Source organism: Amblyomma mixtum, chromosome 3, assembly GCF_055824585.1.
Source record: "Amblyomma mixtum isolate Tamu chromosome 3, ASM5582458v1, whole genome shotgun sequence".
In the NCBI taxonomy this organism is placed as follows: domain Eukaryota; kingdom Metazoa; phylum Arthropoda; class Arachnida; order Ixodida; family Ixodidae; genus Amblyomma; species Amblyomma mixtum.
This window is the reverse complement of record NC_143014.1, coordinates 233,773,581-233,787,249: the sequence shown is the minus strand read 5'-3', so window position 1 is coordinate 233,787,249 and position 13,669 is coordinate 233,773,581. Positions and strand designations below refer to the sequence as shown.

Sequence of the window (13,669 nt, the reverse complement as noted above, 5' to 3'; positions counted from 1 at the left end):
CGATGATATATATTTAATGTAGTGTTTTTGTCAGTCGAACGTGTATTGTATTTGCCACGTTTGAAAACTAGTGAAGCATCCCTAGAAAGTATCTTTTGGAAAAAAGTCGTATTCGTACGACTGAGTACGTACTTATTCTCGGGCTTTGCTTGTGTTTGCCCAGAAAAATAAAGCTGCACTGCCGCTCTTTCCGAAGTGGATGAATGATTGCGATGCCAGCATTTTCTCTAGCCATCTCTATGTAACTCTGTACCTTCAAGTAGTTTGCCATCACTCAGGGCCACATCTCTCCCCTTCACATCGTCTACTAGGTACCACGAACTCGGTTGATGCAAATTTAGGGATGATACAAATTCGGGAAATTCCCCGACCCGAGTGCATTGTGAACAGTGTGGTTAATTTCGGATGTTCCAAAGACTTCCTCACTCCGTTACGGATATGTACGCGCAAGCTGCGAGTAGTGGCGCTCGGCCCACACATCACAGACTCCACAATTCCTAGTTTGTGCGCACAAGGAGCAGTGAGTGGCAGCATGTGGCCGTAAATAAATACTGTCAGCCATAAACGAGTCTGTGCGAGTACATTTCGCATGATGCTTGATACCGATTTTGTTTGTTTTTGATGTGATATGATGCTTGGGATTATGCGAATTCGCTCACGACCCCGTGAGATTCGTATCGAGATTCAACTTCACTAGGCGAAGTGAAATGCTGTTTGTGGCCTAGCAGTGCTAAACTGGTTCCTGGTGCTGTGAAAACAATTCATGATACACAGTATCTTGATTAAGGGTCTTTACGCAGTGACCACGAAGGAGGGTGCTCAGTATCTGATCTCAGCCGCTAGAAAAGTTCATGTCAGGCATCCTAAATGAACCCAGGAATCCTTGTTGCTTTTAATTGCATGGCTTCACGTTTTACATTGTGTGGTACGACTCCAATAAGCGTAATTTTCGTTTACTTGTTTTACCAGCAGAAATTCTTGTATTGATTTATATGAAATGTGTGTATTTGTTTCCCTAACTTATTATTACAGGAATGAGTCAAGACGTAAATTGAGACCTTGAAGAAAAGTGTCGACTCGCACTGTGGACCCGACCGAAATTGTATAATTAATAATCGGCGTTGGAAATTCTTTTTTCTATCCAACCCTGGCTTGCTCCTAATCAGAAAGCTGTCTACTGTTAATGCTGCAAGTTTGAATCAGTGTGGAAGGTTTCAGTGTGGCCGTTTCCGTTCATCCTGCAGAGAGGGGCACCAGCAGCTGCGGGACATCTGCAGCTGCCCAGCTCGAGGGCCAGCCTTAAGGTGTGAGTGCTGCCAATCTTTGGTGTACAAAAATCTTACAATTCCTCTGCATGGCTGGGTTTTGGTTGAAGTTGAAGGCATTTTCAAGTGCGGGCATACGGAAAAAAAAAAAAATGTCCAGCTTTAGTCTGGTTTACTTTTACCCAAACATCAGCATCATGGCAAAAATTGTAGTCTGTGTGCATTAAGCAGCTGAATGTTGGCTAGACAAATGGTCCGTAAAATTTACGTTATGTACACGTGTGACTGCCGCACTTTTTTCTGCAGTTATGACACAGTGTGGCCATTGCATGGGGCCTGCACAGGACTTGGGATTAGCGGTGCCCCCATTATGCAGCCCATTTTTTCATGCTGTGACACAAATTAGCTGAGTTACAGTAAATTCTTCTAATGCATACTGCAATGAAAGTACGAATGATAAGATGCACGCCCGACGACCGGCACGAATAAACTTTGTAAAGTAAAACAGGTTGCTAGGTCAGTTTACTGGCAAACGTGATGTAATTATAAGTTAAAATGAGGATCCTCCAATGATCTGGCGCTCAGCTAACAGTAATGATGCCTGGGCTGATGGTTCGGAGCAATGTTCTACGCGTGCGACACATACCCGTCAGTGGGAGGTGGCGCTCCCCTGACTGTGTGTCCGTGCACTTTGCTCTCAAAGGCTTCGCAGAAATCAGTTTTAGGTTCATTTTAATGTAAAGTTATTGTGCGATGGTAAACTGGTAACAAGGCTAGACCTTTTATTGTAAACAATGACTACAGTGGAACCCTAACTATGCGTCCCCCGTTCATGGGAGGGCCTTCATGTGAAAGCGTTTTTTTTTCTTTCCACTTCATTTTTATTTCAGTTGCCTTAGTGAATTCTGTAAACCTAATCTTTTGGCTTATGCCATTCAGTTCTTGTGAATTGCCTTTTTTTCTGTTTCTTTTCCAGTTGCAAACTGTTTGCTTGGATTCAGAAGTTAACTTTGTTTTGAAGCTATTTGAAGAGAAAAACTATTTCCCTTTGCGTTCGCTTCCAACTGAGAACCGACTTATCGCACTTGCCTACGCCAGGCTTCTCTTCAATCAGCTGTGCTTCCCGCACTGCTGTCCGCCACGCGCCCACTTCCCTCGCACTGAGAGGCATTGGCCGAGAACTGGAGCCAGAGGGCTGCGTGGAGGGAGAGCCATTCCTAAGCAGCCACGTGCACACAACCACCAGCCTATATTGAGCTGAGGAATCTAGGCGGTGGCATGGCCACAATCATAGCATGAAGCAGATGGCAGAATAGGAGAGGTGACAAAAGCCCACTGATTCCTTGAGGGAGTGAACAGTATCCCTATGCTGCCTAATCCCACCTTCTGATATCCGCATGGCAGCCTGTGAGCTAATGGGCTGAGCTTTGGGAATATATACAAGTACTTGCTTGTGGATGTGCTGTGGAATGTGCCAGTGGGGGAACATGAAAAGCATTTTTAATTGCATTGCAGTGAAGTTTGTTATATAATCAGCGCTTTCTGTGCACCATCTCTTGTTTCCACTTGAATTTGTTGTAAAACATGTGTGTTCCTAAATCCCTGCCTAGGCATGGAATGCAGCCTATGGCAGGCGCTATCAAAGCATACATTAAGATTGCTGTTTGTGTAGCTATAAGTATGACGACTTTTCTGTTGGATGTGTTTGTGTTGCACCATGTGCCTAAGCATGGTTGCTATTCTCGTAAATGTGTTTAAATGGATTTCGGGGGATGAGAACGTAACAACCGCGTGCTGTGGGACCGCAGCAGTGATGATGACGACAGCACTAGTGAGGACGATGGCGCAAGGGTGGTCGAGTAGTCCAGTGAATAATGTATTTTCATTTTGGAATGTGCCTTCGGGCAAGCTCTTTTTTTTCTGACATGCGGTGTGTGGGGGGGCTCAACTTTATTTCAGTCGACATACATAGCCGTGTAAATGCATTAGTTAACCTCGCCCCCTCCCCCCCCCAAATAGCATGTTAGGCGAGAAAAGAGAAAAACATGCCCGTGGGCACATTCTACTCTTCTCCTTCAGTCTTCTAGAGCTCCCTGCTTCAACTGGCTTGCCAATGTCGATGCATGGAATTGTGCTCTACAGTTACGGGAATAGAAGGGCACCAACAGGGCATGTTTTCAGGGCTGGTTGCTTTTTATCGCTCATCCAGACTGATGGATTTCTGCAAATGCTGTGAATAGAGCCATAAAATGTTACCCACTTATTCCTGAAGGCATTGTGAAACTGCAAATGAGTAGAAAATAAAAAAAAATAATTTAAGATTGCCTAAGCATTTCCTGATGTAGCTTTAGCTCCAGTGCTTCCTTGCTGCTAGCCTGTCAGCTAGAGGGCTGAGCTTTGCCCATGGCCCTGCAGCTGTGCACTAAATGGTTGTCTAGGCACTTAGCAGCCACTGAATGGAATAGATTTTCCTATGCAGAAGCACCTGGCAGCAAATGTGGCACTAATTTGTGCCACTGTATTGTTGCATTGTAAGGCCTAGCTCAATAGCCATGCTTCACGTGGTAAGCATTCATGGCACATGTGCCTTTGAACCTTTTCAGTGGGATGAAAATCTGTCATTTTTTTCTCAATGACCTTGCTGTTGGCAGTCACAGGGTTAAATCCCATTTGTCGCTGCTACTTTTTGATATGGCCGAAGCCAAATTCATAGCAGGTGGTATATGGGAGTGGTTTGACTAGGACTAACTGCTGGTAAGTTTTCCTGCCATGACATAAAAGCAAGCTTATGATATTAACCAATGAGTGATGCAATATGTGAGTGAAGGTGTCAGCTTGAGGGCACTGTGCTTGTTGGGAATATGATAGGACTAGTTACAAAGGAATGTGGAAATTTAGCTATGAAAAGCAAGAAAGGGATTTTGATTGTGGGAAAAGTTGCAGAGCAAGTACAACAGGTGGACTGTGCCGAGTGAACAGTGCTTCACACTTCTGTAGCCCTGGGTGGGACTCTTGGGTTTCCTGTGTGCCCCTTCCGTATGCAGTGGGAGAGCACAGTTGTTGCATTGGATCTTCATTAGCAGAAGAGTGACAAAAGTTTGGTATACTAGACTGGTAGGCGTGTCTCTTGCTAATGGAACTTTAGTACCTGCTGCACCTTCTCTGCAAGTGCCGGTTCTCCCTGTTGACTTTGTATGTATTCTCTCTCAGTGCAGGGCTTCGGCGTATTGGATGTGGTGTTGAGCCCAGGTACGTGCTTTGAATGTGTGCATTTCCTCTCTTTTTTTTCTGCTAAGCATTTCTGCTGCAATTTCAGACTTTGCTGATGTCTGTCGAAGTAACATTGGATTTTAGTTTCACATCCGTCCGTCAGAAGTCCTGCCAGATCAATATCATTTTTATAGATTTCAGTAAAGAATGGGACCTCGTCTCCCGTCCTAAATTAATTCCCACGCTTCAACAAGTTGGTCTTCCTAGCATCATAGTTAACTGTGGTTTAGCTTACCATCTAATCGAATACAATTTGTTAGTATTGACAATTATTCAGGTAATGTTCCTGTCTCTTCTGGTGTCTCCCAAGGAAGTATTCCAGCTCTCCTGTTATTTTCGATATGTAGTAACGACATTGTTAAAGTTGTCCTCATCCTGTTCAGATCAGGCTGTTTCCAAACGGCTCTGTTTTGTTTAATATAATTACTTGTTGTGAATACCTGGTCTCACTTAAGTATACTCTATTCTCGATTGGTGTAATCAGTAGGACACAAGAGTCCCACTAGCTTCGAGTGCTGGCAAAAGGTAAACTACGTCCCCATGTGGCACATTTTTGTGTGCTGTATACTAGTACATACAATGGAACACCAATAAGCATGTTTTTATCTTTCTCTGGTAGGCCTCTTTTAATTTCACTTTCACATTATTTGTTCTCAGTTTTCCATGCAGAGAAAACAAATATGTCCAGGACAAAGTACGGTGTACCTGACTGAGCCCTAAACCGCAAACTTTGTCAGTTTGGAATGTTTGGAAACAGCGCAATTCTAAAAACTAAAATACACATTTCGAACGCGCTGAATTCTGTGCAGCAATAAAAAAAAAGCGCTATTAAGAGCACATCGCAACAACTGACGTGAGATGCATTAAGTAGGACAACAAATATATATATCTGCTAAAAAGTGCTCTTAGTTAAAGGTTACAGTACTAAATCGAAATTTATGAAATGGAATACAAGACTGATGACAGTATGGTACAACAAATAACTCAGAACACATCAAGCAGAACAATACAACTCGGATAAAAAAAGGGATCATTTCTGTATGTTCTGCGTGTTTTTCCAAACTTGGCTGGACGGTTTGACGACGCTCTGTTTGGTGAAAAAAAAAAAACTCAAGTTCAACTGTTAGGCTCTTTTCATCTTTCAGCTGCCTCACAATACTTCCTGAAGCAAAATGCAGCTGCACTGTGGTGTTCCTCAATTTTAGCCTATGATATATATTTAATATAGTGCTTTTGTCAGTCGAACGTGTATTGTATTTGCCACGTTTGAAAACTAGAGAAGCATTCCTAGAAAGTATCTTTGGCCAAAAAAGTCGTATTCGTACGACTGAGTACGTACTTATTCTCGGGCTTTGCTTGTACTTGCCCAGAGAAGTAAAGCTGCACTGCCGCGGTTTCCCAAGTGGATGAATGAGTGCAATGCCAGCATTTTCTCTAGCCATCTCTGTGTAACTCTGTACCTTCAAGAAGTTTGCCATGACACAGAGCCAGATCTCTCCCTTTCACAACATGTACTAGGTACTACAAACGCGGTTGATGCAAATTTAGAGATGATACAAATTCGGGAAATTCCTGACCCGAGTACATTGTGAACAGTGTGCTTAATTTCGGATGTTCCGAAGACTTCCTCACATCTGTTACGGATGTGTACGCGCAAGCTGCGAGCAGTGGCGCTCGGCTCACACATCAGACTCCACAATTCCTAGGTTGTGCGCACAAGGAGCAGTGAGTGGCAGCATGTGGCCGTAAATAAATACTGTCAGCCATAAACGAGTCTGTGCGAGTACATTTCGCATGATGCTTGATACCGGTTTTGTTTGTTTTTGATGTGATATGATGATTGGGATTATGCGAATTCGCTCACGACCCCGTGAGATTCGTATCGAGATTCAACTTCACTAGGCGAAGTGAAATGCTGTTTGTGGCCTAGCAGTGCTAAACTGGTTCCTGGTGCTGTGAAAACAATTCATGATACACAGTATCTTGATTAAGGGTCTTTACGCAGTGACCACGAAGGAGGGTGCTCAGTGTCTGATCTCAGCCGCTAGAAAAGTTCATGTCGGGCATCCTAAATGAACCCAGGAATCCTTGTTGCTTTTAATTGCATGGCTTCATGTTTTACATTGCGTGGTACGACTCCAATAAGCGTAATTTTCGTTTACTTGTTTTACCAGCAGAAATTCTTGTTTTGATTTATATGAAATGTGTGTAGTATTTGTTTCCCTAACTTATTATTACAGGAATGAGTCAAGACTTAAATTGAGACCTTGAAGAAAAGTGTCGACTCGCACTGTGGACCCGACCGAAATTGTATAATTAATAATCGGCGTTGGAAATTCTTTTTTCTATCCAACCCTGGCTTGCTCCTAATCAGAAAGCTGTCTACTGTTAATGCTGCAAGTTTGAATCAGTGTGGAAGGTTTCAGTGTGGCCGTTTCCGTTCATCCTGCAGAGAGGGGCACCAGCAGCTGCGGGACATCTGCAGCTGCCCAGCTCGAGGGCCAGCCTTAAGGTGTGAGTGCTGCCAATCTTTGGTGTACAAAAATCTTACAATTCCTCTGCATGGCTGGGTTTTGGTTGAAGTTGAAGGCATTTTCAAGTGCGGGCATACGGAAAAAAAAAAAAATGTCCAGCTTTAGTCTGGTTTACTTTTACCCAAACATCAGCATCATGGCAAAAATTGTAGTCTGTGTGCATTAAGCAGCTGAATGTTGGCTAGACAAATGGTCCGTAAAATTTACCTTATGTACACTTGTGACTGCCGCACTTTTTTCTGCAGTTATGACACAGTGTGGCCATTGCATGGGGCCTGCACAGGACTTGGGATTAGCGGTGCCCCCATTATGCAGCCCATTTTTTCATGCTGTGACACAAATTAGCTGAGTTACGGTAAATTCTTCTAATGCATACTGCAATGAAAGTATGAATGATAAGATGCACACCCGACGACCGGCACGAATAAACTGTGTAATGTAAAACAGGTTGCTAGGTCAGTTTACTGGCAAACGTGACATAATTATAAGTTAAAATGAGGATCCTCCAATGATCTGGCACTCAGCTAACAGTAATGATGCCTAGGCTGATGGTTCGGAGCAGTGTTCTACGCGTGCGGCACATGCCCGTCAGTGGGAGGTGGCGCTCCCCTGACTGTGTGTCCGTGCACTTTGCTCTCAAAGGCTTCGCAGAAATCAGTTTTAGGTTCATTTTAATGTAAAGTTATTGTGCGATGGTAAACTGGTAACAAGGCTAGACCTTTTATTGTAAACAATGACTACAGTGGAACCCTGACTATGCGTCCCCCGTTCATGGGAGGGCCTTCATGTGAAAGCGTTTTTTTTTCTCTCCACTTCATTTTTATTTCAGTTGCCTTAGTGAATTCTGTAAACCTAATCTTTTGGCTTATGCCATTCAGTTCTTGTGAATTGCCTTTTTTTCTGTTTCTTTTCCAGTTGCAAACTGTTTGCTTGGATTCAGAAGTTAACTTTGTTTTGAAACTATTTGAAGAGAAAAACTATTTCCCTTTGCGTTCGCTTCCAACTGAGAACCGACTTATCGCACTTGCCTACGCCAGGCTTCTCTTCAATCAGCTGTGCTTGCCGCACTGCGGTCCGCCACGCGCCCACTTCCCTCGCACTGAGAGGCATTGGCCGAGAACTGGAGCCAGAGGGCTGCGTGGAGGGAGAGCCATTCCTAAGCAGCCACGTGCACACAACCGCCAGCCTATATTGAGCTGAGGAATCTAGGCGGTGGCATGGCCACAATCGCAGCATGAAGCGGATGGCAGAATAGGAGAAGTGACAAAAGCCCACTGATTCCTTGAGGGAGTGAACAGTATCCCTATGCTGCCTAATCCCACCTTCTGATATCCGCATGGCAGCCTGTGAGCTAATGGGCTGAGCTTGGGGAATATATACTGACTTGCTTGTGGATGTGCTGTGGAATGTGCCAGTGGGGGAACATGAAAAGCATTTTTAATTGCATTGCAGTGAAGTTTGTTATATAATCTGCGCTTTCCTTGCACCGCCTCTTGTTTCCACCTCAATTTGTTGTAAAACATGTGTGTTCCTAAATCCCTGCCTAGGCTGGAATGCAGCCTATGACAGGCGCTATCAAAGCATACATTAAGATTGCTGTTTGTGTAGCTATAAGTATGACGACTTTTCTGTTGGATGTGTTTGTGTTGCACCGTGTGCCTAAGCATGGTTGCTATTCTCGTAAATGTGTTTATATGGATTTCGGGGGATGAGAACGTAACAACCGCGTGCTGTGGGACCGCAGCAGTGATGATGACGACAGCACTAGTGAGGACGATGGCGCAAGGGTGGTCGAGTAGTCCAGTGAATAATGTATTTTCATTTTGGAATGTGCCTTCGGGCAAGCTCTTTTTTTTTCTGACATGCGGTGTGTGGGGGGGGCTCAACTTTATTTCAGTCGACATACATAGCCGTGTAAATGCATTAGTTAACCTCGCCCCCTCCCCCCCCAAATAGCATGTTAGGCGAGAAAAGAGAAGAACATGCCCGTGGGCACATTCTACTCTTCTCCTTCAGTCTTCTAGAGCTCCCTGCTTCAACTGGCTTGCCAATGTCGATGCATGGAATTGTGCTCTACAGTTTCGGGAATAGAAGGGCACCAACAGGGCATGTTTTCAGGGCTGGTTGCTTTTTATCGCTCATCCAGACTGATGGACCTCTGCGAATTCAGCAAATAGAGCCAAAAAATATTACCTAATTATTCCAGAAGGCATTGCGAAACTGTAAATGACTTGGAAATAGAAAAAAATTATCTAAGATTGCTCAAGCATTTTCTGATGTGGCTTTAGCACCAGTGCTTCTTTGCTGAAATGCTTAGCCAGAAGTTCTGTGTGGCGATCCTCCAAAACGTTGCTACAGCTTCTACCTTTGTAGTATTCTGCGATGCCTGCATGGTCGATTGCAATACGTCCCCACCGTAAAAGGAGCCATCTTAGCAACTTGCAGGGCAGAAGGAACGAGTGAAAGTTTCATAGCAAAGTTTGAGGCATGCAACGTGCACCGTTAAGTGGTTGTAGTGATGATGGTTCAAAGAAGACTCATTGGCCTCACCGTGAAGGTTTCACTGTGAAGGTTTGCTCAATATTTTATCTAAATATTTGATGGCGCCATCAACCGCGGGTCACAAAATTTCGTTGCCAAACGTAACATTACGAATGATTCACAGTATGTGATTTTGAAGAAAGGTCTACAGAAAAAGCACTGCTAACAGTTAAATAGAAAATTATTGATAACATCGGAGCGAGAAAATGCAGGCTTGCTTGTTTTTAGACTTTATTCTCCTTCACTAGCAATTTTTATGGTGTGCATAGAATTTCCGCAGCCCCGTTTGATAGTTATTTCGCAAACAGTTTTCAGTATGTCCACATATACTCCAATGATTCGTAGAAGCTCCACATCACACAAGGTGTGTGCCACAGGACTCGATCTTAGGGCCGCTTCTGTTGATAACTTGTGTTAACGATATATTAATATGACAGATTCATCAGACGTGGTAATGTATACTGGGGACACAAACAGTTTTTTCAGTGATCCAGCTTTGGGCCCGCTTGAAGACAAGGCTAATGCGTTAACCTTCTAGCTCACCTTCTCTCCTGGTTGCATACAAACAGACTGTCTTAGATCTTTCGAAGACGCTCTACATAATTTTCAGGCCTATTAACACTATAGAAGGGTATCTGCTAATGTTTATTCTGGTTACACTGTGATTTAGAAGATTTTCCAGTCACAAATTTTTTGGTGTTTGGTTCAGCGAGACGCTATGTTGGAATACACATAATTTGAAACTTGCTGCCAGTCTGAGCAGAGTGGTTGGCTGCCTTTACTGATTGGCTGGCGTAATACCTACATGGCCAAAGATATCAATGAACTAGGCACATTCACTCCAAAATATTTTACTGCATTCTCGTCTGGGAACTGCAACTTCTGGTAATTACAAAAAAATTAATAACGATGCAAAAGAAAGCATTGAGAGCAATTGGGGAAATCACAGCTGACCACAGAACCTCTGAACAATGCCATTGTTCATCAAACGCTGTATTCTGAAGGGAGATGAGATATATTTGTTCAGACTATTTGAACATATTCACAAAAACTGATCATACGCTTTTATTTTTGATAATTCTTCCTTGACATTGCACTTCAGAATGCAGCAAAAATTGGTTCCTGAAATCTGGTCTTATTATAGTAAATGGACACTATGTTACCAAATTCCTGCAGCCATTAATAAATTACTGCCACTTCATTTCAAATCTTCCGCATCAAGGTCCAAAGAGAACCTCAAACAATACTTAATAAGTAGTATCATTCAGTTTCCGTAATATTTCGCTCGAGATTTCCTTGCAGTTACTGGGTGCTTTCCATGATTCATGCTACTTTGTTTGACGATTATGTGTTATGAGAAGAAAATCTTTGTTGGGTTGTTCTATTTACTTTATGTAGAAAATTGAGTGTTGGAAATTGTTCTGGGGCATCATTGTGTTACAACCTGCATATACCTCTTTTTTTTCCCTAACATTTATTATAAATAAGGTAGCATGTACAAATAAGATTTTTTTTCTTTCTTTTTTTGCCACTGTCTCGCAAACTGTATATGGGTGCAGAGGCCTTCGTCAGGCAAGTCAGCCTTTTCTCTCAGCTCCCCCCTTTCCATGGAAAGAGAATAAAGAATTGGATCAAAGTGAACGTGGTAAGGCCCGTGCTAGCGGTGATAAACCAGGATTGGTGTAAGGAAACCAAAGCCAAACGAGCGTCGGATATGATGGGCTCGGGTTGGTGCTTTCCTGGCTGAGTTTTTGGTGCTGAGTGGTGAACGAATGCTGAAGCTGGCGGCATTCTTCAGTGTGCGGATGGGCTGTGGAAAGGTGACTAGTTGCAGAGGCATCTGCTATAGTGGAGGATGGTGTCCATGGTAGACGTGGGCTCGCGACCTCAAAGGAAGAGAAAAGACAGAGAAGCCTGTCGTAGTATCCATTGCCTTATTGCAGTTCTACGTGACACAAGGAAGGGCCTATTCCCAGTTTGGGTGAGCATAGCCAGTGTACATGGCGAGGATGTTGCGTAGGGTGCGGTTGAAGAGCTCGGTCATGCCATTAGTTTGAGGGTGGCACGCTGTAGTGGAGCGATGAATGATTTTGAGCGCTGCTTCAGCGGCATTCGAAAGAAAAACGCATCCATGGTCACTCTGCAGTTCATGAGGTGTGCCGTGGCACAGAACAAGACGAGGAAGATTAAAGGAGTCAAAATCGTTGGCTGGGGCAGAGGGCAAAGCCCGCAACTCAATTCCGTGAGTGTCTGGGTGGAGCGAAGTGGTAGCCAGTGTGTATTTGAAAGGCTGCATAGATTGAAAATACAGTGTCTGCACCTCTGCACCATGATGCAAGAGCTTTCAATGCCAACTAAAAGAAAAATTTCATGAGTGCTTTCAGAAGCAGATACACCTCCTCAAAGAATAGTCTGACATGGATGAAGGTTGTGTAGAGAAGAGAAGTACTGCTTTTACAGAATAGAAACACCAATTTTTCCAATCAACGTGCTCTGTCCTTTGGAACTCCTCTTATTATTAAACCAAGTGTTCTGGCTGTAGCCAGCTCAGCTAATAGTGCTTACCTCTGCATTTCTTTTCATTAATAATTTTATCGTTTTCTAAGTCTGCCGTATCTACCTTATATAGCTCGCGAACATTTTCACACAGTCGTCTACCTTGGGACTGGAAATATGGTCAGTGATTGGAGGTAGCAAGTGACATTCTGTGCCTAGTGGAGGCCCTGTGCTCTCTTCTGCAACATGTTTATCAAATAATACAGTTAGGGTCAGCCAGCACGTGGGAATGCAGTTGTTAAAATTTCTCCTGGGAAAGAACAGTATGCGCCGCATACATACGAAGCTTGGAGATTAGATCTGTCATGTATTCGATATTACGTTTAAAAATTCATAGCATGTGGTATGGGAGTGGTTAGACTCGGCGTAACTGCAGGTAAGCTTTCCTGCCATGACATAAAACCAACCTTATGATTGTAACAAATGTGTGATGCAATATGTGAAGGTGTCAGCTTGAGGGCATCATGCTTGTTAGGAATATGATAGTACTATATACAATGAAACGCAAGAAAGGGATTTTGATTGAGGGAAAATTTGCTGAGCAAGTACGGCCGGTGGACTGTGCCGAGTGAACAGTGCTGCGCACTTTTGTGCGATGTCAGTGCACGTTAAAGAACCCCAGGTGGTCGAAATTTCCGGAGCCTTTGCACTACGGCGTCTATCATAGCCTTAGTCGCTTTGGGACGTTAAACCCCATAAACCAAATCCAACCAAACCACTTTTGTATTTGGATGGGACACTGGTTTCCTGTGTGCCCCTTTCCGTACGCAACGGGAAGAGCACAGAGTTGGCACAATGGATATTCATTAGCAGAAGGGTGACAAAAGTGGGGTATACTAGTCTGGTAGGCCTGTCTCTTAACAATGGAATTTTGTCTTATACTTGTTGCACCTTCTCTGCAAGTGCCAGTTCTCTCTGTTGAATTTGTTGATGTATTTTCTGTGCAGGCTCTCGGTGCATTCGATGTGGTGCTGGGCCCAGGTATGTGCTTTGAATGTGTGCATTTCTTTTTTTTTGTGCTAAGCACTTCTAGCTGCAATTGCAGATCTTGTCGATGTCTGTGCAACTAACATTGAATTTTAGTTTCACATCCGTCCCTGAGAAGTCCTCCCAAATTGATATCATTCTTATATATTTCAGTAAAGAATGGGACCTCATCCCCCGTCTTAAATTAATTCCCACGCTTCAACAAGTTGGTCTTCCTAGCGTCATAGTTAACTGTGGTTTAGCTTGCCATCTAATCGAATACAATTTGTTAGTATTGACAATTATTCAGGTAATGTTCCTGTCTCTTCTGGTGTCTCCCAAGGAAGTATTCCAGCTCTCCTGTTATTTTTGATATGTAGTAACGACGACATTGTTGAAGTTTTCCTCATCCTGTTCAAATCGGGCTGTTTAGAAATGGCTCTGTTTTGTTTAATGTAATTACTTGTTGTGAATACCTGGTCTCACTTAAGTATACTGCAAAGAATATTCTCGATTGGTATATTCAGTAGGATTCGA

General features: G+C 43.5%; 1 pseudogene across 1 annotated transcript in view; it reads left to right on the top strand.

The window, feature by feature from the left end:
- The window catches only part of LOC149354040 (serine/threonine-protein kinase PLK1-like), a 72,735-nt pseudogene that overhangs the window by 29,348 nt on the left and 29,718 nt on the right, over positions 1 to 13,669 (top strand). Inside the window, exons 11-14 of the transcript XR_016291149.1 lie at positions 1,245 to 1,304; positions 4,476 to 4,514; positions 6,988 to 7,049; positions 13,114 to 13,147. The product of XR_016291149.1 is annotated as a serine/threonine-protein kinase PLK1-like (transcript). The remainder of the gene's footprint in view (positions 1 to 1,244; positions 1,305 to 4,475; positions 4,515 to 6,987; positions 7,050 to 13,113; positions 13,148 to 13,669) is intronic.